This window comes from Artemia sp. Qi Xiang Cuo, chromosome 20 (genome assembly GCF_049724085.1).
Source record: "Artemia sp. Qi Xiang Cuo chromosome 20, ASM4972408v1, whole genome shotgun sequence".
Classification (NCBI taxonomy): Eukaryota; Metazoa; Arthropoda; class Branchiopoda; order Anostraca; family Artemiidae; genus Artemia; species Artemia sp. Qi Xiang Cuo.
This window is the reverse complement of record NC_142813.1, coordinates 18,942,865-18,968,614: the sequence shown is the minus strand read 5'-3', so window position 1 is coordinate 18,968,614 and position 25,750 is coordinate 18,942,865. Positions and strand designations below refer to the sequence as shown.

At 34.6% G+C, this 25,750-nt stretch overlaps 1 protein-coding gene and 1 pseudogene across 5 annotated transcripts in view; one reads left to right on the top strand and one right to left on the bottom strand.

Annotated features, from left to right (window-relative positions):
* LOC148939967 (protein transport protein Sec24C pseudogene) overlaps positions 1-17,339 on the top strand; it is a 30,496-nt pseudogene extending 13,157 nt beyond the window's left edge.
* The window catches only part of LOC148939966 (inositol hexakisphosphate and diphosphoinositol-pentakisphosphate kinase-like), a 221,663-nt gene that overhangs the window by 116,022 nt on the left and 79,891 nt on the right, over positions 1-25,750 (bottom strand). The gene's annotated exons all lie outside the window — the stretch shown is intronic.

Genomic DNA, 25,750 nt, shown 5'->3' with positions numbered 1-25,750 from the left:
AATAAATTGACTTTAACCACGATATTCTCCACATGCGGCATCTTTTTTTCTTTCCGTTTTTTTTTTGTCTTCTCAGCTAGCTGGGCATTTAGACTAAGAAACGAAATTTACCCCATATTAACGGAAGTAATAAAAGTTACACTAAAAGACGATCATTGGAATTAAAACCATTGAAAACATTGAACTTAGTTAGCTACTTGATTCTTTGAGGTTCGTCTCTTACTATTTCAAAGAAGAAAAAGCCGTAGGCTTTTTCCTGTTTGTAATCATGCATATCCAGGTTGCAGCGGTAGTCTTACATAATTATAATAAAGAACGAATATAAAGTTATTATAATCACATTGATAAGGTTACTGTTTATCCGGGTTGCAGCGGTAGCTAGCAACCTAGTAAGAGACGATCACGTCCAATGTTAAGAAATATAAAAACCCCTAACTCCTAAAAAAGGAGTCAGGTCAAAACAAAAAGTACACCATTAGAACCACCTTGTCCGAAACCCCTGTATAGGAAACTTTCTGTCCCTTGGCTTGAACAGCAAGGGAAATATATTGGCTTGAAAATCAAGAAAAGTGGCAGCTACTACAACATTCTGCCTAAACGGGATATTTTTTTTCTTCTTTTCCACAGATAGCTTGGCACTGGAACATCGTAGAAAGTTGTTTTGTTCAATGGCTCATTTTAAAGGAAATTAATTGGGTTAAAAATCTTTTGTAACTAAAATAAATTATTTCCAAGAGAGAATAAATTTTTCAATTAAAAACTGCATTTTTGATGTCTTTTCATACTGCAGTCTTTTCAAAGATATTTGATTTTTGTACATTAATCATAATCGTATACCAGCGGTAAAATTTGAACCCACACCTCCGAAGAGACTGGTGGGTAACACCAGCGCCTTGGACCACTCGGCCAATCTGCCTCTCATAACTAACAGCAAGAGAAATATATTGGCTTGAAAATCAAGAAAAGTAGCAGCTACTACAACATTCTGCCTAAAAGGGATATTTTTTTTCTTCTTTTCCACAGATAGCTTGGCACTGGAACATCGTAGAAAGTTGTTCAATGGCTCATTTTAAAGGAAATTCATTGGGTTAAAAATCTTTTGTAACTAAAATAAATTATTTCCAAGAGATAATAAATTTTTCAATTAAAAACTGCATTTTTGATGTCTTTTCATACTGCAGTCTTTTCAAAGATATTTGATTTTTGTGCATAAATCATAATCGTATACCAGCGGTAAGATTTGAACCCACGCCTCCGAAAAGACTGGTGGCTAACACCAGCGCCTTGGACCACTTGGCCAATCTGCCTCTCATAACTATATATGTGAATTTGGGTTGCAGCAGTATATAATAAAGAACGACCTCATGCCTATACTAAATTTTATACGCCACTGAATTATAGTATAGGTTAGTAATTCCACAGATAGCTTGGCACTGGAACATCGTAGAGAGTTGTTAAATGGCTCATTTTAAAGGAAATTAATGGGTTAAAAATATTATATTAAAAGACGATCATTAAAAGAACTAAACATTGCATACATTGGACTTAGTTAGCTCCCTTATTCTTTGAGAGTCGTCTCTTACTACTCTAAAGAAGAAAAAGCCGTAGGCTTTTTCCTGTTTCTAATCAGGGTTTACATAATCTGGGTTGTCAATCCGGGTTGCATTATTACAGTAAAGAACGATCTCTCATCCGGGTTGCAGCGGTAGCTAGCAACCTAGTATGAGACGATCACGTCCAATGTTAAGAAATATAAAAACCCATAGTTCCTAAAAAAGGAGTCAGATCAAAACAAAAAGTACACCATTAGAACCGCCTTGTCCGAAACCCCTGTATAGGAAACTTTCTGTCCCTTGGCTTGAACAGAAAGGGAAATATATTGGCTTGAAAATCAAGAAAAGTGGCAGCTACTACAACATTCTTCCTAAACGGGATATTTTTTTCTTTTTTCTTTGTTTCCAGAGATAGCTTGGCACTGGAACATCGTAGAGGGTTGTTCAATAGCTCATTTTAAAGGAAATTAATTGGGTTAAAAACCTTTTGTAACTAAAATAAATTATTTCTAAAAGAGAATAAATTTTTCCACCAAAAACTGCATTTTCGATGTCTTTTCACACTGCAGTCTTTCAAACATAATCGTATACCTGCGGTAAGATTTGAACCCACGCCTCCGAAGAGACTGGTGGCTAACACCAGTGCCTTGGACCACTCGGCCAGGTTGCCTCTCATAAATAATATATATGTGAATCCGGGTTGCAGCAGTAGCTAGCAATCTAGTAAGAGACGATCAGTCCAAGGCTAAGAAATATAACAAAACTCCTAAAAATAGAGTCAGATCAAAACAAAAGTACATCATTAGAATTACCTTGTCCGAAACCCTACTAGATAAATATTGAATGTCGTCATAGTTTTATATTAGAGCTATGACGTGAATAGAAAAACACGAAATTATATTGTTGTTTCTGAAGACGTCATGAAATAATATCATTGCGCTATGACGTCAATAAAATCATTACGCCGTGACGTCATAATTACTATATAAAAAGCGTCAGAACTGTAAATGTTCTCATTTATAATTACATAATGGTTTCAATCAAGCAAGCTGCACGCAAATTGAAAAAACAGTACTACACAAACAACAGAGATAGTATCTTGAAAAGAAAAAAGCAAAGGTATTCAACCGACCAGGCGTATCGAGAAGTAATCAAACAAAACAGCAAGATGTGTTATCACAATGATGAAGATTATAGACATGCAAAAATTGAGACAGCCAAACAAAAGATCAAGGAACGGTATAATGATGATGAATATTACAGAGAAGAAAGAATTGAGCAGGCTAGACAAAAGATCAAGGAACGGTATGATAATGATAAAGATTACAGAGAAGCAAGAATTGAGCAGGCTAGACAAAAGATCAAGGAGCGTTATCACAATGATAAACTTTATAGAGAAGCAACAATTGAGAAGGCTAGACAAATTACTTTAAAGAACGATCTTCAGTCCATAGTAACTGAAGTATTATAAGGAACCATTATATAGATGATGCTTACAGTAATCAAAGGTTACTGTTAACAATGTGTTGAAGAGATATTAAGACTATCATTGGAATATCACACCATGGTATGCATTGGAATTAGGTAGCCACTTGATTGTTTGAGGTTCGTCTCTTACTATTTCAAAGAAGAAAAAGTCGTAGGCTTTTTCCTGTTTGTAATCAGGTTATTATTAATGTTTAATGGTTCAGTTTATTTTTAATGGCTCATTTTAAAGGAAATTGCTACATCTAGTGTATTGTGTAATTAATTAGGCAAAGGACGAAAGGAAATCATATTATTCAAAGAACAAAAGAATAAAGGAAATATGTTCTGTATAATACAGAAGATTCCAGAAGAAAGTTTATAATAAAGATCGAACTCTTCCCTATACTAACTTTTATACGCAACTTCACTATAGTTAAGATTACAGTATTTATATTTTTTTACATTAAAAGACGATCACTGAAATAACAAACCCTTCCATACATTGGACTTAGTTAGCTACTTGATTGTTTGAGTTTCGTCTCTTAATATTTAATAGAAGAAAAAGCCGTAGGCTTTTTCCTGTTTGTATTTATAGTTAAAAAACGAACTCAAGTCCAAAGAAACTGAACACTGTGGTTCATTAATATTATCTTCATTATTTTAGCTAGAATGTAAATAAACAAGTTTCTTTTTTAAATTTTAAATTGAAAAGATAGTGCTTTTAATTCAACATATTAAAAGTTCTCCCCGACGGGGAATCGAACCCCCTTCTTTAAAGTAAAGAACGATCTCTAGCCTGTGTTAAATGAAACAAGCTATTGACAATCATATAAAAGGCAGTAATGTTTATAGGTTTACTTAAAGAACTGGAGATTGTCCGGGTTGAAGCGGTAGCTAGCAATCCAGGTTGCAGCGGTAGCTAGCAACCTAGTAAGAGACGATCGCGTCCCTTAACAAAAACTGCAATAGCCCATAACTCCTGAAAATAAAGTCAGATCAGAGCAAGAAACGAATAAATCCGAATAGCTTAAGCAAAGGCACAATGTACATAAAGGATCAAAATAGTTCATTATAAATGGGGACTAAGTAAGTTTCATCGGATATAGTTTAAATCCGGGTTGCAGCGGTAGCTAGCAACCTAGTAAGAGACGATCACGTCCAATGTTAAGAAATGTAAAAACCCATAGTTCCTAAAAAAGGAGTCAGATCAAAACAAAAAGTACACCATTAGAACCGCCTTATCCGAAACCCCTGTATAGTAAACTTTCTGTCCCTATTGGCTTGAAAATCAAGAAAAATGGCAGCTACTACAACATTCTGCCTAAACGGGATATTTTTTTTTCTTTCTTTCTTTTCCAGAGATAGCTTGGCACTGGAACATCGCAGAGATTTGTTCAATAGCTCATTTTAAAGGAAATTAATTGGGTTACAAATCTATAGTAACTAAATAAATTATTTCTAAAAGAGAATAAATTTTTCCACCAAAAACTGCATTTTTGATGTCTTTTCACACTGTAATTAACTAGACCCTTCCTTCATTACAGTAACGAACGATCTCTCGCCAATAGAACTGATATACGGTGGCGCCAGGGGTAGTACAGTAAGGACCGAAGTCTATCTCATAGTAACTAATGCAACGGGAAAAAGAAAAGTCTAATAAAGAACGACCCTCTGCTTTGAATATATTGCAATTTACAAGGAACTGCGTTACAAATATCATCCGGGTTGCAGCGGTAGCTTGCTCTCTAGTAAGAGACAATCATGTCCAATGTTAAGGAATATATTAGCCCATTACTCCTAAAAATAGTCAGATTAAAATTATAATAAAGAACGACTTCTTCCCTATGCTAAATTTTATACGCCACTTAATTATTACATTAAAAGACGATTATTGGAATAAGGAACAATTGTATATATTGGAATTAGTTAGCTACTTGATTGTTTGAGGTTCGTCTCTTACTATTTCAAAGAAGAAAAAGCCGTAGGCTTTTTCCTGTTTGTAATCAGTTTTTTTATATTTTATAGGCCACTGAACTATAGTATAGGCAAGTAAAGTTATATTTAAGGTCAATATATTCAAATTTTCCATTAAAAGACGATCATTGTTATAATAAAGAACGAATATTTTACCGATTATCTACTAATAACCATATATGACGTAATAAGTGACATGACGTAATATCTAAAACCTATTGTGTACTAATAACCATATATGACTTAATGAGCGACGTGACGTAAAAATTTATTTTCGTTTTTAGTTCAGAATCGCTAAAGTTATAAACTGCAAAAATATTTATTGTGTCTGAACAATAGTTTTAATCTTTTAATTTAGACTAGAAAAATACCTGAAAATTTAAAAATTAGTTTAAGTTTTTGTTAGGTTCTTGATACTTGATACGTGACTTAAACATTCAACTAATGGTTACATAATGGTTTCAATCTAGCAAGCTACACGCAAGTTAAAAAAACAGTACTACCAAAAAAAACAGATATAGCATCTTGAAAAGAGAAAAGCAAAGGTATTCAACCGACCAGGCGTATCGAGATGCGAAAATTGATAGTGACAAACAGCGTTATTATAATGATGTAGTTTATAGACATGCGAAAATTGAGACAGCCAAACAAAAGATTAAGGAACGGTAGGATAATGATGAAGATTAAAGAGAAGCAACAATTGAGACAGCCAAACAAAAAAGCAAGGAACGGTATGATAACGATATAGATTACCGAAACAAACATAAGAAAAAAGTTGCTACCAGAATAATGGGTAGATACTGGGGTGACAAAAGCTATAATGAAAAAATTAAATTCTCTGCGAGGTTGTACCGAAGAACGCATAAGGACAAAGGGAAAAATTACATTCAGAAATACAAGAAGATGGCAAAAATGCAGGCTGATCTTTGTAAATTGAGAAACATTTTACGCATGTTTTATCGGGATCACGAAAAGTATTCAAAATTACAGATTAAAATTCTCTTTGAAAGAGCGGATGCTGTTGAAAAGTCGGCTAGAAATGCTTTGGCAAAGCTTCATAGTAATATCCAAAAGAAATGTTGTCAGTTTAATGAAACGCTTCCAAGGTATGGACTGGCAACTGCGGAACAGTTTATAGATACAATGGAAAATGTTTGACAACACAGTGAATATACAGAGGCGTACTTCTTAGAAAATTCGCATATTAATTTTGGAAGGAGCAATTGCAGTTTATGTAGCAGCAATAAAAATATATATACAAGCATACCTATCAGCAGCGAAGGAAAAGCAATGTTTTTCAATTATGGCAAAAACGATCCTGTTAGGGTTATTAGTATATGTGTTTGTAAAACTAATGATATAGAAAAAATTCCTGGAACACCAACTCAAGAAAAAGTATTTGTAACTGTGTTTTAAATAGTTCTTTTAGTTGTACTGAATATTTGGCAAAGAATTCTGTGTAGTAGAACAAACTGTCCTAAAAAGTACGAGACAACTATTGAAAAATGCTCTGAATCTAGATCTGACAAGGAAATTATGATGGCTGAAGTCACCTATAACAATCTGAGCAAACATTCAAAACGAAAAATTGGGCAGCAGGTTACTTGGCAATGTCACCCTGATATCTGCAAGCTCTATCCGACGGATATTGAATTATGTCAAATTCTTTTTGAAATCCTTGAAAATAATATAGCATTAAAATTTTCAACTGACAAAGTGGTTAATTTCTACCTTGGCGGCTTGGATTATTGTGAAATCAATTACAGGGACACAAGAAAGCATGGGCATTCGTTATACTGTAGCCCAAATGAGGGATGTCAGAGCTATTTGCGTTTTCTAAGGGCACTAGCTCCACATTTTCCTGTCTTGAACTGTTTCATTAATAGCGTATATAAGGCAGTATCAAAATCTAAGATTATACAACATATTAATCTACTAAAAGTCGAGGGCTCGTACAAGGAACTAAGTCATTATATAGAAGAAGTGTCAAGTAGACTGTCGTAATAATAGTCAAGACTTCATCTACGGTGATAGCAATATTAGAGTTTCTGTGGATGAAAATACAATAATAAAATTATTTGGTGAGAGCCTTGATAAGGTAGCTAACATCAGGGATGTATACCCCACAATGTATTGTGACAGTTGCGAGCAGATAAATACAAAATACCAATTGAAGAGTCTAAGATCCCTTTCAAATAAGAAAGGTTTTGATGTAATGATGGCCACGATTTTAGAACACCTACAACAGGACATATCCAAAGATGACAGAGAACAGCTAATTCATTGTACAGGTTGGAAAGAGGATGTCATAGATTCATTCTCTGTCTGTGATTACTGTGCTGGGAAAATGTTGAAAAGTCAGGAGAATGTCCGATCAGTATTAAATAACCTTCATATAGACTGTACACCGGAATATATAAAGTATTTAAATAATTTTGAAATGGCAATGATTCGATTTGTAATGCCTTGTCTTACGATCGTCAGATTAGGGCAAGTAACTGAATTGAAGAGACCTAGAACAGAACTTGTTGACGCTCTTAAGGGGAGAATAGTATATCTACCTGTTTATGTGCAAGCAAATGCAGATATTCAGCCTGAAAAACTTCTTAACATTGATAGTTTTGTAGTCATTGTCAATGGTCAGCCTACTTACAACAAGAATGTTTGGACTGCACTAATAGATCTGAGAAAAGTCCATGAAGCACTGTTGTGGTTAAGAGAGAACAACAGTCTCTATAAAACAATACGTGCATACACCCTAGAAGACTTAAATAAAATACTTGAAGCACGTCTTGCTGAAAAAGCGGTTGGTGTTGATAATTTACCTGAAATACCGGATGCTGCAATCCTTCAGAAACTGACAGAAAGCGCATAATCTACATTGGTTGAACATTTTTCTGTCCAGCCTCTCAATTCAGCGGTTCCAAAAGACTTCATAGAAGATTTTAAGCAGATGAAAGATCTTGGTACTGACAAATTTCAAATCAAGAAACTAAAAGGTGAGAGTGAAGACCTATTTCAGGAAGAACTTGATCTTAAAGTGTTTCCAAATCTTTTCCCGAAAGGCAAATATGGCTTGCGTGACAAGGCAAGACCATTTCGGATTAGGAATGCAGAATATTTTAAATCAAGGCTTCTTAGCAGACATACTAAGTTTTGTCTTGACAAACAGTATCTTTTTCACAGCTTCCAATTGCAAGAATTCTCTTACATGTGTAATAGCGTCGGTCATATGTTGCGGACTGTGAGACCAAATCAAAATACTCGTCAATTTATAGACAGGCTTCATTCCCGTTATGGAGAGATGGAAGCGACTTTGTTTTCTGTTCAATCAAAAATCAGAGGATCTCAGCAGTATTTTCAATCTCTTTCCTATAAAGTAAAGTCAATGATTGAGCAATTGGGTCCACCGACTTTGCTTCTGACAGTTTCATGTGCTGAGTGGTACTCTCCTGAATTTATTGACTATTTACGGACTCTCCATAAGAACTTACCTGGTGTAGCAAAAATTACCCCAGCAGAGTTGACGTGTCTAGATCCAGTTGTCCATGCACTTTGACAAAAATGGACACCTATATTTAATGAGCTAATTTGTTCAAAGACAAATCCTTTGTTTGGTAAAATTAAGGATCATTTCTGGCGTATCGAGTATCAGAAACGAGGTGCACCTCATGTACATTGTGTATTGTTGATTGAAGATGTTATAATAAAGAACGACCTCTTGCCTATACTAAATTTTATAGGCCACTTAATTATAGTATAGGCTAGTACAGTTATCAGAGTTGCAGCGGTAGCTAGCAACATAGTAAGAGACGATCACGTCCAATGTTAAGAAATAAAAAAACTCATAGTTCCTAACAAAACAGTCAGATCAAAACAAAAAGTACACCATTAGAGCCGCCTTGTCCGAAACCCCTGTATAGTAAACTTTCTGTCCCTTGGCTTGAACAGCAAGGGAAATATTATTGGCTTGAAAATCAAGAAAATTGACTTTAACCACGTTATTCTCCCCAAAAGGGATATTTTTTTCTTTTTTTTTTGTATCCAGAGATAGCTTGGCACTGGAACATCGTAGAGGGTTGTTCAATAGCTCATTTTAAAGGAAATTAATTGGGTTAAAAATCTATAGTAACTAAAATAAATTATTTCTAAAAGAGAATAAATTTTTCCAATAAAAACTGTATTTTTGATGCAGTGACGTCATAATTACTATATAAGATTCTCTTTTCTTTGTTTCCAGCATAATAAAGATCAAACTCTTCCCTATACTAACTTGCATACGCAACTTTACTATAGTTAAGATTACAGTATTTTTATAATTTTCTTTACATTAAAAGACGATCACTGAAATAACAAACCATTCCATACATTGGACTTAGTTAGCTACTTGATTGTTTGAGTTTCGTCTCTTACTATTTAAAAGAAGAAAAAGCCGTAGGCTTTTCCCTGTTTGTATTTATAGTTAAAAAACGAACTCAAGTCCAAAGAAACTGAACACTGTGGTTCATTCATATTATCTTCATTATTTTAGCTAGAATGCAAATAAACAAGTTTCTTTTTTAAATTTTAAATTGAAAAGATAGTGCTTTTAATTATATTAAAAGACGATCACTGAAATAACAAACCATTCCATACATTGGACTTAGTTAGCTTCTTGATTGTTTGAGTTTCGTCTCTTACTATTTAAAAGAAGAAAAAGCCGTAGGCTTTTTCCTGTTTGTATTTATAGTTAAAACACGAACTCAAGTCGAAAGAAACTGAACACTGTGGTTCATTCATATTATCTTCATTATTTTAGCTAGAATGTAAATAAACAAGTTTCTTTTTTAAATTTTAAATTGAAAATATAGTAAAGAACGAACTTCAGTACATAGTAACTAAAACAAGATTATAATTAGCTTTGGTATAAAATACTGTCAGCGGTGGGATTCAATCCCATGCCTCCGAATTGAAGAGTGGCTAACACCAGCACCTTAAACCGCTCGACCATGCTGCCTCACATAACTATTCCGTTATAATGCCATTATAAACGCCATAATGCTCTAAATTAAAACTCTAAACCAAAACTTAAACTCTTCGATGTGTTTTGCTATCAGGCCACCTTTCTATGAAGCTGTTATTACAGTAAAGAACGATCTCTCGTCCATATTATTAAGACAGTCATTGGAATAAAAACCCAATACATACATTTGATTTAGTTAGCTACTTGATTGTTTGAGGCTAGTCTCTTACTATTTCAAAGAAGAAAAGCCGTAGGCTTTTTCCTGTTTGTAATCAATTAGAAAGAGTTCTACCTTTAATCCGGGTTGCAGCGGTAGCTAGCAACCTAGTAAGAGACGATCACGTCCAATGTAAAGAAATATAAAAACCCATAGTTCCTAAAAAAAAAGGAGTCAAATCAAATTCAAAAGTACACCATTAGAACCGCCTTGTCCAAAAACCCTGTATTGTATAATAAAGAACGACTTCTTGCCTATACTAAATTTTATACGCCACTTTATTATAGTATAAGTTCAACAGATAGCTTTGCACTGGAACATCGTAGAGAGTTGTTCAATGGCTCATTTTAAAGGAAATTGATGGGGTTAAAAACCTTTTGTAATTAAAACAAATTATTTTTATTACATGAAGAAATTCTAATTATATTCCTTAAGAAATCATCATAAGTAAAAATTTCCCATACGGAAATTATAGTAAAGATCGAACTCTTCCCTATACTAACTTGCATACGCAACTTCACTATAGTTAAGATTACAGTATTTATATTATGCATCATTATAAATTATAAAAGGTTCAAATGTTTGAAGATTTTAGAGTTAAAAATTTTCCCACCCCGGGAATCGAACCCGAGCCTGTTAAGTGAAAGTTAACTATCCTAGCCACTAGACCATATTGAACTATAAGGAAGTATGATTTAAGAGCCATATGCGTATTATTATTTCACCATACCAATTATAATAAGGCCAAAACAAAATCGTCGACTTGCAACCTTACTTTTGACACATTAGTTAAATCTTCATCAGGCTTAAAAAATGTTTTGCTAGTTTTACATGAAAGAACGAACCTTAGTCTATATATAATAAAGAACGACACCTTGCCCATGTTAACTAAAACATAAATAGGGATTATGTAATTTCCAATAGTATCATGGCTGTAGAGATGGCTGAAACCTAGTTACAATAAAAAACGATCATTGGAATAAAAAAAATTGCATACCTTTGGAATTAGCTAGCTACTTGATTATTTGAGACTCGTCTCTTACTATTTAAATGAAGAAAAAGCCGTAGGCTTTTTCCTGTGTGTAATCAGTTTATTATCATAGGCAGCGCGCTAGCACTGCCTGAGTAAAGAACGATGTGGGCACAATGTGTTTTTTTTCTGTGGGCACAATGTGTTTTTTTTCTGGTTGCAGCGATAGCTAGTAGTAAGAGACGATCACGTCCAATGTTAAGAAATATAAAAACCCATAGTTCCTAACAAAGGAGGCAGATCAAAACAAAAAGTTTACATTAAAGAACGAACTTTAGTCCATAGTAACTGAAGTTATATTAAAAAAAAAGATCACTAGGAGACCATACATAAGGGATCGATACTGTAAATTGGAATTTCGTAAGTATCGGCGGTATCATGTTTTTATTGATAGCGGAATTCCAAACTAAAAGAAATCGATCCCGGATGGCTTTGAACCACCAATTATATTAAAATTATAATAAAGAACGACCTCTTGCCTAAACTAAATTTTATAGGCCACTTAACTATATCCGGGTTGCAGTGGTTATAATAAAGAACGACCTCTTTCCTATACTAAATTTTATAGGCCGCTTAACTATAGCATAGGCTAGTACAGTTATTATATTTAAGGCCAATATATTAAAATTTTACACTAAAAGACGGTCATTGGAATAAAAACCCAATACATACATTTGATTTAGTTAGCTACTTGATTGTTTGAGGCTAGTCTCTTACTATTTCAAAGAAGAAAAAGCCGTAGGCTTTTTCCTGTTTGTAATCAATTAGAAAGAGTTCTACCTTTAATGTAATGTAATAAAGATCAAACTCTTCCCTCTACTAACTTGCATACGCAACTTCACTATAGTTAAGATTACAGTATTTATATTTTTACATTAAAAGACGATCACTGAAATAACAAACCATTCCATACATTGGATTTAGTTAGCTACTTGATTGTTTGAGTTTTACTACTTAAGAACGACAAAGATGTAAATGTTCTCATTCTTGATTAGAATAATGGTTAGATCGAAGCAAGCTATACGCAAGTTGAAAAAAGAGTACTACACAAACAACAGAGATAGTATCTTGAAAAGAAAAAAGCAAAGGTATTCAACCGACCAGGTGTATCGAGAAGTAATCAAACAAAACAGCAAGATGTGTTATCTCAATGATGAAGATTATAGACATGCAAAAATTAAGACAGCCAAACAAAAGTTCAAGGAGAGTTATCACAATGATAAAGATTACCGCATCAAATATAAGAAAAACCAAAAGCAAAGGTATTCAACCGTCCAGGTGTATCGAGAAGTAAAAATTGAGACAGCCAAACAAAAGATCAAGGAGCGTTATCAAAATGATAAACTTTATAGAGAAGCAACAATTGAGCAGTCTAGACAAAAGAGCAAGGAACGGTATGATAATGATAAAGATTACAGAGAAGTTATAGTAAAGAACGACCTCTTGCCTATACTAAATTTTATACGCCACTTAATTATAGTTAAGGTTAGTAATTCCACAGATAGCTTGCCACTGGAATATAATAAAGAATGACCTCTTGCCTATATTAAATTAGATAGGCCACTTAACTATATCCGGGTTGCAGCGGTAGCTAGCAACCTAGTAAGAGACGATCACGTCCAATGTTGAGAAATATTATATTTAAGGTCAATATATTAAAATTTTCCACTAAAAGCCGGTCATTGGAATAAAAACCCAATACATACATTTGATTTAGTTAGCTACTTGATTGTTTGAGGCTAGTCTCTTACTATTTCAAAGAAGAAAAAGCCGTAGGCTTTTTCCTGTTTGTAATCAATTTTACATAAACGCTCGATCATCGAATTTAAGCTGAAAATAAGTAAAGGACAATTATGCCTCTATATATTCACAGTGATGTATAATCCGGGCTGCAGCGGTAGCTAGCAACCTAGTAAGAGACGATCACGTCCAATGTTAAGAAATAAAAAAAACCATAGCTCCTAAAAAAGCAGTCAGATCAAAACAAAAAGTACACCATTAGAACTACCTTGTCCGAAACCCCTGTATAGGAAACTTTCTGTCATTTGGCTTGAACAGCAAGGGAAATATGTTGGCTTGAAAATCAAGAAATTTGACTTTAACCACGTTATTCTCCACAAACGGGATATTTTTTTATTTCTTTCTTTTGTTTCCAGAGATAGCTTGGCACTGGAACATCGTAGAGAGTCGTTCAATGGCTCATTTTAAAGGAAATCTCTAGATCTAGTGCTATTTGTACTTAATTTTTTTTTAATTAATTATTTTTTTACGAAAAACTTAATTTTTTATATACAATATTGATCAATGACGTCATAGTCGTTGGATGTAGTTAGTATTACATAAAGGCTCGATCATCGAATTTAAGCTGAAACTAAGTAAAGGACAATTATGCCTCCATATATTCACAGTGATGTATAAGATTTCCCATTACATCTGTAAACTGTTCCACAGTTGCCGGTCCATCCCTTGCAAACTTTTCACTAAACATGCAACATTTCTTTTGGATATTACTATGAAGTTTTGCGAAAGCATCTCTAGCTGACTTTTCAACAAAATCTATTCTTTCAGAGATAATTTTAATCTTTAATTTTGAATATTTTTCGTAATCCCGGTAAAACATTCGTAAAATTTTTCTCAATTTACAAAGATCAGCCTGTGCGATCTTTGCAGCTTGTGTAAACTGCAAAAATATCCTTGGTATCCGAGCAATAGTTTGAATATTTCAATACAAGCTAGAAAAATACCTTAAAATGTTAAAATTAGTTTTATTTTTGGTTAGGTTCTAACTACCCGATGTGGGATTGACTATGTATTTTCAGACCAAAAAATTCCATTTTTTAATATTTATTTTATTTTTCAGTTTAGAATCGCTTAAGTTATTATGTAAACTGCAAAAATATTTATGATATCTGAGCAATAATTTTAATCTTTTCATTCAAACTAACAAAATACCTGAAAATTTAAAAATTAGTTTTATTTTTGCAGTTACCGGGGCAGCCTGGTATTAGACCAGCACCATTAATGAATTTGACAGGACAAATGCAAAATATGTCAAATTCTCAACAAATGACCCAATTGAATGATATGGGAAACAATGTACCAACACAGGGATATGTAAATGGAACGGCTAGTGGCAATATTACCCCAACTGGCCCTACTTTTCCCCAGCGGATGCCAATCACACCTGGGATGGCGTCTACTCCTGGAAGTATATCAGGACAGTTTCAACGGCCATTAGGGATGCCATTTCAAAGAATGCCAACTCGGCCTTCTCCAGTATCCAGTCCCCAAAGACCTTTGCCATCGACCATGCCTGGACAGTCTTATGGAACCCCAACCGTCAATACGCCTCAGGGTTATTTTGGCATTTCTTCCCAATATCCCACGCAACCAACATCAAATCAACTGTCAAATATTGGTGTTGGACCCGCGGAACCCGTTGGAATTCAACCCTTAGCCTCCTCCCCTGCGAAAACTTTTACTGCTGCAGGGCAGCCTTTAAGTATGCCACCACAGCCTCAGGCGATGCAGCAGATGGGAATCCGTCCTCTGCCGCAGCAACGTATGCCCAGTCAGCCTGGAAGCTATCCTGTGCAAGGCCAATTCCATCAGGCTGGTGGGCCTGCTCAAATTCCCCGTCCAGGCTATCCTCAACCTGGAATAGTGCCTCCTGGACGCTATCAGCAGCCAGGTGCATATCAAGGAGTGTCTTCTGGGTACGCTGGACCCACGGGGTATGTACAACAAAAGCCGCCAGGATTAGACCCGGATATGGTTCCCAACACAACTGCTGTTTGGCGTGAAGATTTAGAGAAATATAGTGGAAAACCGTTTGAAACTGATTCTAAAGGTGTTGTTCCTCCTCTAGCTGCCACAGACTTCAGTGCAGTTGATAAAGGAATTTGTAACCCAAAATTTATAAGATCCACTCTCTATGGCATTCCAAACTCGCCAGATCTGGTGAAGCAGACGTTAATTCCTTTGGGACTCATAATTAGTCCACTTGCGCAGCTTAAAGAAGATGAAACTTCACCCGTAGTTGTTGATTTTAGTGTAACAGGTCCCCCTCGTTGCGTCAGATGCAAAGCATACATGTCACCCTTCATGAAGTTTGTAGATGGAGGCCGAAGATTTACCTGTCCGTTATGTAAGGGAATCTCGGACGTACCGCAAGACTACATGGCATACCTTGATAACAGAGGGGAAAGAACTGATAAATATCAACGTCCTGAATTATTCCTTGGTAGTTATGAATTTTTAGTCTCGAAAGAGTATTGCAGAGAGAGCACTTTACCTAACCATCCAGCTTTTATATTCGTAATTGATGTTTCATATAACAATATGAAGAATGGACTAGTTACCTTCTTGTGTTCATACATGAACCAAATTTTGGAAAACATACCTCGGGAAAACGATGATACTTTGGTTGACATTGGTTTCATTACATTCAGCGATGAAGTCCATTTTTGGGATTTTTCACATGCACGCCCTAGAATGATAGCCCTGTCTGATTTGCTAGAAAATTTTATCCCTCAAGCCAATTTTTTCCTTGTTAATCCAATTCAAGCTAAAAATAAAATAGATCAGTTAATGAAATTGATACCCCAATTGTATACTGAAGACCAAGGAACTCAGGCCATGTTGGGCCCAGCCATCGAAGCTGGTATGAAGGCTTTGACTGCTAGTAACAAGAATGGAAAACTGCTGGTTTTTCAATCAACTTTACCTGAGTTTGGGAAGCCAGGAGGTTTAAAAGTTCGCGATGACAGAAAGCTACTAGGGACAGATAAAGAGAAAAATATCCTTGCACCTCAAATCACATATTACAATGATTTGGCTCAAAAATGCGCTGAATTGGGAGTTGGCGTTGATCTGTATTTAGCAAACCCAAGTTTTATTGATGTGGCAACTCTGGCTCAAATTTCTAGGCTGAGTGGTGGAACGGTGTACAAGTACACTTACTTCTTAGCTGAGAAAGATGGTCAAAGATTGCTTGAAGACTGTGTGAGAAGTGTGCGCTTCACTTCGGCATTTGATGTGGTCATGAGGCTCCGAACGTCAACAGGTTTAAACCCGTGTAACTTTTATGGAAGTTACTTCATGTCCAATAGCAGTGATGTTGAAATGGGGGCTATGGACAGTAATAAAGCAATTACTGTGGAAATCAAATACGAAGACAAAATTCAGGATGAAGAGGCCTATTTTCAATTGGCATTTCTTTACACTAGCCTAGATGGGAAAAGGAGGGTGCGAATTCACAACTTGGCTCTGCCCACTGTAAACCAGTTTTCAGACGTTTATAAACTGGTAGATTCAGACGCCCTTATTAATTTAATGTTAAAGCAAGCCGTGTCAACGATATTGGATTCATCACCAAAAGGCATTCGAGAAAATATGATTAAACGTGTTGCTCAGATTTTGGCCAACTATAGGAAAAACACAAATACCCAAACGAATACTGTACAACTCATCCTGCCCGAGCAGTTGAAACTGCTGCCTCTCTTTTCTATGTGTTTCATTAAAAATGATGCTTTGTCTGGTGCCCTGGATATAGTGATTGATGATCGTGCGTTGGCTATGCATATTGCGCAGACAATGGACGCAAGAACAAGCCTTTTCTTTCTCTACCCAAGGCTGTTACCCATTCACCAAATGCAAGATCCAAACAAAAACGAGGGATCATCATTCCCAGCACCAATTCGATGCTCATATGATAGAATGAAACAAGACGCGGTATATATCTTAGAAAATGGAGTGTATATGTTTATTTGGATTGGTAGTGCCGTCAGCAACGAATGGCTAAGGGATGTGCTAGGAGTCAATTCGTTCAATGAAATAGGCCTACGTTTCGAGCAACTTGACCACCTTCCTGAGTTAGATAACCCAATGTCAGAATGGGTGAGAAGTGTTGTAGATCAAATCCTTGATGAAAGACCTAGGAGTATGAAGATGACCTTTGCAAAGCCCCACGACAAAATGGAAATAATCATGAAGCGGTTCTTAGTTGAGGATTTTCAAGATATGAACAATACAGGGATGTCCTATACAGGCTTCTTACCGCACATACACAAAGAGATTAAGCAACTTTCAAATTAACAGTAATATGGTTGTTCACTGTCGGAGTGATGATGTGTTTTGCTTCCAGTACGATGTTAGGGAGTGTTCAACTTGATTGCCCCAGTTTGTTACGAGTTATAAGAGTTATAAGAAGTGTTAATTAAATGAAAATTTTATTTCTTGTTTTGTAATAAGATGCCTTCTAAGCGAGTTATACGTAATTTAAAAAAAACAGTACTATACAAAAAACAGAGACAACCTCTTGGAAAGAAAAAAGCAAAGGTATTCAACTGACAAGGCGTATCGAGAAGTAATAATTGAGAGAGCAAAACAAAACAGCAAGATGTGTTATCACAATGATGAAGATTATAGATATGCGAAAATTGAGACAGCCAAACAAAAGAGTAAGGAACGGTATGATAATGATGAAGATTACAGAGAAGCAACAATTGAGACAGCCAAACAAAAGAGCAAGGAACGGTATGATAACGATAAAGATTACCGAAACAAACATAAGAAAAAAGTTGCTATCAGAATAATGGGTAGATACTGGGGTGACAAAAGCTATAATGAAAAAATTAAATTCTCTGCGAGGTTGTACCGAAGAACGCATAAGTACAAAGGGAAAAATAACATTCAGAATCCGGGTTGCAGCGGTAGCTAGCAACCTAGTAAGAGACGATCACGTCAAATGTTAAGAAATATAAAAACCCATAGTTCCAAAAAAAAAGGAATCAGATCAAAACAAAAAGTACACCATTAGAACCGCCTTATCCGAAATCCCTGTATAGTAAAATTTTTGTCCCTTGACTGGAACAGCAAGGGAAATATATTGGCTTGAAAATCAAGAAAAGTTGCAGCTACTACAACATTCTGCCTAAATGGGATATTTTTTTTTCTTTTGTATCCAGAGATAGCTTGGCACTGGAACATCGTAGAGAGTTCTTCAATAGCTCATTTTAAAGGAAATTATTTGGGTTAAAAATCATTAGTAACTAAAATAAATTATTCCTAAAAGAGAATAAATTTTTCCACCAAAAACTACATTTTGATGTCTTTTCATGCTGCAGTCTTTTCAAAGATATTTGATTTTTGTAAATACTTTTGCAGTTCACATCATAACTTTAGCGATTCTAAACTGAAAAATAAAATATATTAAAAAATTGAATTTTTTGGTCTGAAAATACATAGTAAATCCCACATCGGGTAGTTAGAGCCTAACCAAAAATAAAATTAATTTTATCATTTTAAGGTATCCGGGTTGCAGCAGTAGCTAGCAACCTAGTAAGAGACGATCACGTCCAATGTTAAGAAATATAAAAACCCATAGTTCCTAACAAAGGAGTCAGATCAAAACAAAAAGTACACCATTAGAACCGCCTTGTCCGAAACCCCTGTATAGGAAACTTTCTGTCCCTTGGCTTGAACAGCAAGGGAAACATATTGGTTTTTAAATCAAGAAAAGTGGCAGCTACTACAAAATTCTGCCTAAACGGGATATTTTTTTTATAATAAAGAACGACTTCTTGCCTATACTAAATTTTATACGCCGCTTAATTATAGTATAGGTTAGTAATTCAACAGATAGCTTGGCACTGGAACATCGTAGAGAGTTGTTCAATGGCTCATTTTAAAAGAAATTAATGGGGTTAAAAACGTTTTGTAATTAAAACAAATTGTTTTTATTACATTAAGAAATTTTAATTATATTCCTTGAGAAATCATCACAAGTAAAAATTTCCCATACGGAAATTGAACTCAAGCCAACTGGTTGAGAGCTATCCCAACCTCTAGACCATATAGGATATATTAAAATATCCGATTAATGAACTTTATGTTAAAGAACAAATTATAAACCTAGTTAGCTGTCTGAATATTTGAGGATCGTCTTTTACTATTCCAAAGAAGAAAAAGCCGTAGGCTTTTTCCTGTTTGTAATTTATAATCCAGGTTCAAAATGTATCCAGGTTGCAGCGGTAGCTAGCAACCTAGTAAGAGACGATCATCCGGGTTTCAGCGGTATCTAGCAACCCAGTAAGAGACGATCAGGTCCAATGTTAAGAAATATAAAAACGCCTAACTCCTAAAAAAAGAGTCAGATCAAAACAAAAAGTACACCATTAGAACCGCCTTGTCCGAAACCCTATAAAGGAAACTTACCGCCCTTTGGCTTGAATAACAAAGAAAATATATTTGCTTGAAAATCAAGAACATTGACTTCAACCACGTTATTCTCCACAAACGGGATATTTTAAAGGAAATCTCTAGATCTAGTGCTATTTGTACTTAATTTTTTTTTTAGTTAATTATTTTTTACGAAAAACTTAATTTTTTATATACAATATTGATCAATGACGTCATAGTCGTTGGATGTAGTTAGTATTACATATCCGGGTTGCAGCGGTAGCTAGCAACCTAGTAAGAGACGATCAGGTCCAATGTTAAGAAATATAAAAACCCATAGCTCCTAAAAAAGGAGTCAGATCAAAACAAAAAGTATACCATTAGAACCGCCTTATCCGAAACCCCTGTATAGTAAACTTTCTGTCCCTTGGCTTGAACAGCAAGGGAAATATATTGGCTTAAAAATCCAGAAAAGTGGCAGCTACTACAACATTCTGCCTAAACGGGATATTTTTTTCTTTTTTCTTTTGTTTCCAGAGATAGCTTGGCACTGGAACATCGCAGAGACTTGTTCAATAGCTCATTTTAAAGGAAATTAATTGGGTTACAAATCTATAGTAACTAATATAAATTATTTCTAAAAGAGAATAAATTTTTCCACCAAAAACTGCATTTTTGATGTCTTCACACTGCAGTCTTTCCAACATAATCGTATACCAGCGGTAAGATTTGAAACCACGCCTTCGAAGAGACTGGTGGCTAACACCAGTGCCTTGGACCACTCGGCCAGGCTGCCTCTCATAAATATATATATGTGAATTTGGGTTGCAGCAGTAGCTAGCAACCTAGTAAGAGACGATTAGTCCAATGCTAAGAAGTATAAAAACCCAAAACTCCTAAAAATAGAGTCAGATCAAAACAAAAGTACATCATTAGAACTACCTTGTCTGAAACTCTACTAAATAAATAATGAATGTCATCATAGTTTTATATTAGAGCTATGACGTGAACAAAAAAACACGAAATTATATTGTTGTTTCTGAAGACGTCATGAAATAATACCATTGCGCCATGACGTCATGAAATAAAATCAATACGCCGTGACGTCATAATTACTATATAAGAAACGTTAAATCTGTAAATGGTCTCATTTGTGAAAACATAAAGGTTAGATCAAAGCAAGCTACACGCAAGTTAAAAAATCAGTACTACAAAAAAAACAGAGATAGTATTTCGAAAAGAAAAAAGCAAAGGTATTCAACCGACCAGGCGTATCGAGAAGTAATAATTGAGAGTGCAAAACAAAACAGCAAGATATGTTATCACAATGATGAAGATTATAGACATGCGAAAATTGAGACAGCCAAACAAAAGATCAAGGAACGTTATCAAAATGATAAAGATTACCGAATCAAATATAAGAAAAAAGAAAAGCAAAGGTATTCAACCGACCAGGTGTATCGAGAAGTAAAAATTGAGACAGCCAAACAAAACATCAAGGAGCGTTACTGGGGTGACAAAAGCTATAATAAAAAAATTAAACGAGGTTGTACCGAAGAACGCATAAGGACAAAGGGAAAAATTACATTCAGAAATACAAGAAGATGGCAAATATGCAGGCTGATCTTTGTAAATTGAGAAACTTTTTACGCATGTTTAACCAGGATAATTTATAATAAAGAACGACCTATTGCCTATACTAAATTTTTTACAATAAGGAACAAACTGTACCCCATAGTATAATAAAGAACGATATGACGTCATAAGAGAAAAAGACGATCATTAGAAGAAAAAAAACATTGTATACATTGGACTTAGTTTGCTGCCTGATTCTTTGAGGTTCGTCTCTTACTTCTCCAAAGTTATATTAAAAGACGATCATTAGAAGAACAAACCATTGCATTCATTAGACTTAGTCAGCTGCCTGATTCTTTGAGGGTCGTCTCTTACTACTCCAAAGACGATAAAGCCATAGGCTTTTTCTTGTTTTTAATCAGGGTTTACATAATCTGGGTTGCAGTTCCGGGTTGCAGCGGTAGATAACTACCTAGTAAGAGACGATCACTGTTAAGAAATATAATAACCCATAACTCCTAAAAATGGAGTCAGACCAAAATAAAAAGCGCATCATTAGAACCGCCTTGTCCGAAACTTCTTTATAGGAAACTTTCTGTCCCTTCGCTTCAACAGCAAGGGAAATATATTGGCTTGAAAATCAAGAAAAGTGGCAGCTACTACAGTATTCTGCCTCGACGGCATCTTTTTTTCTTTCTTTTTTTACATTAATTTATAACGAACTCTTGCCCTTAGTAACCCATGTCTCGTCAAATTAGCTAATCAATTTATTCAGATTATGTTTTAAAAATAATTACCATACCGGGATTCGAACCCGTTCCGGCTGGTTAAAAGCCATCTATCCAAAAACAATAGACCATTATGGGATATGTTTTAATAGCTAATTAATTGTTTTATGATCTCTTATAGTACAAAAATCAGACAAAACAAATTCTATCTCATAGTAACTGATGCAACAGGAAAAAGAATCAAACAGTTTATGGTAACGAACTGTATAGTAAGAGCAATTCGTCTCACTAGTAACCGAAGTTTAAAAAAACGGAATTTCGATACCAATAGACACATCAAAAGAATCAAATTTGTATGTTGATTTTAAATTTATAAGTTTAGTCAAGTTTAGTCTTACCGTTCAAAAGTTACAAGCCTGACAAAATATGCCATATTTTCGAAAAAGGGAGAAACTTCCCCTAAAATCATAGAATCTTAATGAAAATCACACCATCAAATTCAGCCTTTCAAATAATTTTACTATATAGGTTTCAAGCTCCTATCTGCAAAATGTGGAACTCGATATTTTTTTGCCAGAAGAAAAACCACGGATGTGTGTTTATTTGTTTTGTTCTTTTTCCCCAGGGGTGATCTTATCAACTCAGTGGTCCTAGAAAGCCCCAAGAGGGCTCATTCGAACAGAAATTAAAATTTTTAGCGCCTTTTTTGATAATGATAAAAAAAATAGAATCACTTTTTACAAAAAACTGTATTTTTGATGTCTTTCCTTACTGCGGTCTTTTCAAAGATATTTGATTTTTGAAGCAATTACATAAGGAATAATGTTAAAGATTGATCAACGATGTCATAATCGTAGGTTCTCTTACAATTCTAATTGTAACTAACTGTATAGTAAGAGCGACTCGTCTCAATAGTAATCGAAACTATAAAAAACGGAATTTTAACATCAACAAATGCATCAAAAGAATCAGCTTATTATGCTGCTTTTAAATATACGAGTTTTATCAAGTTTAGTTATACCCATCAGAAGTTCAGAGCCTGAGAAAAATCGTCACATTGTCGAAAAAGGGGGAATTTATACCCTGAAAGTCTTAGGACCTTAATGATAATCGCACTATTGGGTTCAGTATATTGGAAAAACCTACTGTAGAGGTGCCAAACTACTGTTAACGGAAATGTGGAATTTTGTATTTTTGCCACATTTCATAATAGAACACATAAAACGCCGCATATCAGCTTCATATGCTTCAACAGTCTCTGTTGAGCTTAGTTTCAATCGCAGCTATCTGGCAACGTTGTACAGCCCTGTTGCTCTGCCCTACATCCTCTATATTGCAACCTTTTCTGGAAGATTCTGACACACGCTGATAAATTGAACATTCACTCCACTTTCTTCCAATTTGCCAAATACCTACTGAGATATACAATCTGGACAGGCAGTTCAAAGCTCATCAATAGTCTTGAAAAAGAAGATCCTACTATAGCTGTTGTTAAACTTATAGAGAAACATAAGCGAAAGATTTCAAAACATGCTTGGAACCAGCTTCTTCTACACTAGTTACATTATCATATTCGCATAGTACCCTTTTGTAATTTTTTTTTTGTACGAACACTTGTTTCCAATATATAATAATAATGATGGTGTCAAAAGAGCAAGCTAATTGGAAGAAAAACCGAGAAAAGTATCAGAGCCGAGCAAGCAAAGTATGTATTACAAGAAAACAGCACTACAGCAAAAATAGAAAGAACATCCTAGAATGCAAGATCCTAGCATAATTTGAAAAACAGTCAAAAACTAAATAAAAAAAGAATAATTTTTTCAACTGAAAGTAAGTAGCAACATTAAATCTCAAAACGAACAGAACTCTTTCCATATACGAGGGGGCTACCTTTTCCTCAACCCTCACTCTTTAAGCTGAGGTTTGGCATTTTGTCATAATCCTTTAAGAAAGACTGCACAAACACAAGGGCTGTTGAATTTGAATGAGAAGTATTTTTAAAGAACGTTAAGGCTTTAACGTAAAGAGGAATGGGCAGTCCCTCTCATATATGAAATAATTTCTGTTCGTTTTAAGTTTTAGTGTTTCTCCTTATTTTCAGTTGAAAAACCTGTTATTTTAATTAATACGAAAAAAGTCGGCAGAGGATGACAGGTAATTATTCCAAATCCGTATCTCTTATGCCCTCTCGCGACGAACAATCGATAATTTCATTAATATTTAGTCTTAGATCGATATACCGATGGCTTTTCCTAACCAGATTGAAAACATGATTTATAAAATATCCCAACACTTAAACAAAGTTCAATGATGTTTTCTGTCTCATTTATTTGTTTTTTGGTCCTCTAGTTTCTTGTCTTTATCGTGATTTTATTTTATTTTTGTCGTTTTAGTATTAAAATGCAGCGATAGCTACAACTCAGTAAAGAGCAACCATGGCCCACAGTAACTAACAGTTCAAAAATACGCTTTAAAAAAATATATCTAGTAGAAAAAATTGCCATTTACACCTGATTTAGGAATAGTAACTATTTTTTAATTAACCTAAATAGTAAAATGTTATTTTGAGGAGAAATTGAGGGCCAATACCAACTATAATTAAAAAGAACAGGTTTACCTTCCATTGACTTTTTGTAATGGTCTCAAATCAGTTTTTTTTTTTTTACCTATATATATCCCAACAAATCTACTAGTTGAAGAAATAATTTTTAGTTTTGTAGTAGAAATATTTTTTACCTGTATTTTTTAGCACCAGTATAATGGTGGAATAGTTGCGGGGGGAAGGGGCTTAGACTCGTTAACCCCCTTACCCCTTCGATGAAGTCATCTATGACACCAATTATCAGTATTTTTCTTTTACTGTTAATACCCAATAAGAAAGGCAATTTGTTTTGCATGACGTCATCGCAAATGAATTTTCTAAATTGACAGGTAAAATGGAAAATGATGTTGACTGACGTCATAAAAAAGCGAGCCACCTAAATGACGTCGCGTCTTGAATATAAATGACCGTTTCCAGTGATTTTCTATATAGTTAATCAATGTCAAGTTACTGCAAAACAAACAATCTATCATGTGTAACGTTCTTAGCAAAATGTTAAATTTTGAGAAGGAAAAAGATGTATGGTGTCCTGTAGGAGAGAAGAGAGCAGTAGTGAAGAAAGTAAATATCTGTAAATCTACTGGAACTTCTAAACTGGTACATGTTGCTAAAAAAGCTGACATGGAAAGCCCCCCCCCCTGTTCCATAGAAAATTACGCCTCAGGTTTGCTATAAAAAACAATAATGAAAACCCACTCACATTATCAAATATCTCTTGTCCTCTCTATATATAAGACGAATATAGAGGGATTTAGTTTTTTGAAAAAAAAATAAACTAAAGAAAAGTTAATAGTGTTTATTGCTGCGTTTGATAGTTAGTAACATGGATCGAAGAGAGTGCAAACGATCAAGTTAACTGGCTAGACACGATAGTTGACTCTAAGTAATTGTTAAACTTTCCAAAATTCAAAAATTAGAAAGTTAATAGTGTTAATAATAGTTAATAGTGAAAGAAAAGTTAACAGTGTTTATTGCTGCGTTTGATAGTTAATAACTTGGATCGAAAAGAGTGCAAACGATCAAGTTAACTAGCTAGACACGATAGTTGACTCTAAGTAATAGTTAAACTTTCCAAAATTCAAAAATTAGAAAGTTAATAGTGTTAATAATAGTTAATAGTGAAAGAAAAGTTAACAGTGTTTATTGCTGCGTTTGATAGTTAATAACTTGGATCGAAAAGAGTGCAAACGACCAAGTTAACTAGCTAGACACGATAGTTGACTCTAAGTAATAGTTAAACTTTCCAAAATTCCAAAATTAGAAAGTTAATAGTGTTAATAATAATTAATAGTGAAAGAAAAGTTAACAGTGCTTATTGCTGTGTTTGATAGTTAATAACTTGGATCGAAGAGAGTGCAAACGATCAAGTTAACTGGCTAGACACGATAGTTGACTCTAAGTAATTGTTAAACTTTCCAAAA